This window comes from Asparagus officinalis, chromosome 7 (genome assembly GCF_001876935.1).
Source record: "Asparagus officinalis chromosome 7, Aspof.V1, whole genome shotgun sequence".
Classification (NCBI taxonomy): domain Eukaryota; kingdom Viridiplantae; phylum Streptophyta; class Magnoliopsida; order Asparagales; family Asparagaceae; genus Asparagus; species Asparagus officinalis.
This window is the reverse complement of record NC_033800.1, coordinates 113,542,982-113,546,002: the sequence shown is the minus strand read 5'-3', so window position 1 is coordinate 113,546,002 and position 3,021 is coordinate 113,542,982.

The window sequence follows — 3,021 nt, the reverse complement described above, 5'->3', positions numbered from 1 at the left end:
AGTCTACGCCTAACACGCGTTGCTGGTTAATCTTTCGCCGTGAAAAAGACACCAGGATTCATGCCTGGGAGAATCTATCTCGATCCCTAATTAGAGATAAGTCTGCATCTAACACATGCTGCCGGGTAGCCTATTCCCGCAATAATAGCAAAGTCTACGTATTCAACATCGTAGCACCAAAATCCATGCCTTGTACGTATGGGGGACTTTATCTCGATCCCTAATTAGAGATAAGTCTGCATCTAACACATACTGCCGGGTAGCATATTCCCGTAATAATAGCAAAAGCCTACGTATTCAATATCGTAGCACCAAAATCCATGCCTTACACGCATGGGGAATTTTATCCTGAATCCTAAGTAAGGATAAGTCAATGTTTTACCGTGAAAAGGACATCAAAATCCATGCCTCACACGCATGGGGGACTTTATCTCGATCCCTAATTAGAGATAAGCCTACGCCTAATACACGTTGCCGGTTAGTCTTTTCCCGTAAAAATAACAAAGTCTATGTATTCAAAATCATAGCATCAAGACTAAGAGAGTTCATTCTCTTAGCACAACGTTACATGTGGAACGGACCTAGATAATTCACATGCTAGCCCGACTCAAACGGTAGTCGGTAAAGGCTTATCAAATCCGTTGATGGCTGAGGGTTTGCCAAAAATCCTACGCACATTTGCAGGCCCATCAGCTTAATAGATGTGAGTCGAGACTTAAAACAGATGCGCCAAAGACAAGTCTCAAAGACTTAGTCAAAAATGCACGGAAGCCACTTCCATGTCTTAAGTCAAAACGTTGAGGTCAGACCCGCGATGCAAAAACCGAACGCCGAGGTCACACCCGTGTTCTAAATTCAACATGTAAAGGTGAGACCCGCATCTCAAAGTTCAAAATGCAGGGTCCACCCCCACAGTCCAGAAGCAGGATTATGGCGCATACCTTCACACAGGTCCTACGTGCCAAATCCCTTCAACCAAGCTACCTTCGAACCTTTACCACAAGGAATCAACAGCTCCAAGATCAGAGTTGAGATCCAAAGTATTCCGAAAATTCGTCCCAGTCAACCGCGAACTTTCAAAAACTTTGGAGGAGGTTCTGTAGGCTGTCTAAAAATCACAATAGATAGTTGATCCCCCATCAAACACCGATAATGGAAGTTACAATCTGACGACTTCCAGAAAGCTACAATTTGAGGACTTTCACGTAGAAGGTTACAATCTGACGACCTTCACAACAACTAATGAAAGCCCCAATTCAACAGCCTTCACAATCAACATCGGGAGTTACAATCTGACGACTCTCATATTTTCAAGAAGCCAAGACGAAGATTACAAGAGGACGATCTGTGCAAAGCTCTAGCAAAAGAGACTACAAATTGACGGTCTCTTCATATTAGAATGCAGATATCTCTCAAACCGTAAGGAATTTGGCCAAACGGAGGAAGCGAACCGAAGCCTTCGGCTTGGTTCGGATGGCCCCGTCTCGTCGAGATAGCCGATTTTCATATGTAATTCGTCCAATTCCGACGTACGGTTTGAAAGTTATGACCTGTTCTTCATAGCAAATTATGTTCTGAAGTCCATCTGCAAGACCGGACTTCGTCAGAACATTGGACTTAGATTGAAGCTCGCCAAGCCCACCTAAGGTTCGCCTCTGCATTACAGAGTCAAAGCGCACATGCTCAACTCTGCGTTTTCAACATCAAAACGCAGAGTTAATCGCTAAAACAGCACAACTGTGCGTTTTCAGCCTTTAAACAGGCTCAACTCTGCGTTTTCAGTCTAGAAACGCAGAGTTAATCTCTAAAACAGCACAACTGTGCATTTTCAGCCTTTAAACAGGCTCAACTCTGCGTTTTCAGTCTAGAAACGCAGAGTTAATCTCTAAAACAGCACAACTGTGCGTTTTCAGCCTTTAAACAGGCCCAACTCTGCGTTTTCAGTCTTAAAACGCAGAGTTCATCTCTAAAACAGCACAAACTGTGCGTTTTCAGCCTTTAAACAGGTCAACTGTGCGTTTTCAGGCCAACTGTGCGTTTATGGGCTCAACTGTGCGTTTTTAGCCTGAAACAAGCCAACTGTGCGTTTATGGCCCAACTGTGCGTTTACAGCACGAATTGTGCGTTTTCAGCCTAAAACATCCCAACTCTGCGTCTCAGAGTTCATCACGCTGCGCGGCCAGTGCGTTCAGCCACCAGAATAGGCCCAACTCTGCGTTTTTAGTCTAAAAACGCAGAGTTCGGGCCCTGAACGCTATTTTTCAGCGTTTGACTCGTTCAAAGCACGTAATGAACAGTTCCAGGAACTGTTTTTCCCCACGATTTGAGGGATTTTCGCCCCACTTAAGAGCGGATTAAGGGGGTAGTTACCACCCTAAATCCCCTATAAATAGTGGGAAACTCAACTGAGTTCGGGCTCTCCTTTTTGGCTGGGATTTTGGCTTGGGAGAGAAGGCTTTTGGCTTTTTGGCTCTCGGCTTGAATTGTTGGAGTTTTGGGAGACCAGCAACAGGAACTTCTTCCTTGGCTTATTAACCGAACTTTCGGTTCAAATCAACTCTTTTTCAAGAGTTCAAACTCGTTCAGAGTTATCAACTCGATCAGAGTTCAAAACTTGCTCTGCAAGTTCTTCTAAAACTCGTCAGAGTTATCAACTCGATCAGAGTTCAAAACTTGCTCTGCAAGTTCTTCTAAAACTCGTTCAGAGTTATCAACTCGTCAAGAGTTATTTCAAAACTTGCCACGCAAGTTCTCCACAGCGTCAAATCGTGAGGAGAAGACATCGTTCCAGTGAATCAAGACGTTCGGATCGTCAACGAGAAGCAAACTCGACGCGAGCATTCGAGGGAGGCATCTCATCGCCACCGTGAAGAACCCAGAATTAAACAAAGGGGAGAATCAAATTCATTCTCCTCTCTTTTGTAATCGGAATCCAAATTGTAATTGATTTTGAGAGGAATACAAGTCAAATTTTCTTTCATTGTCTTTTTACTACAAATTTCCAACAAACAAAAGATGGCG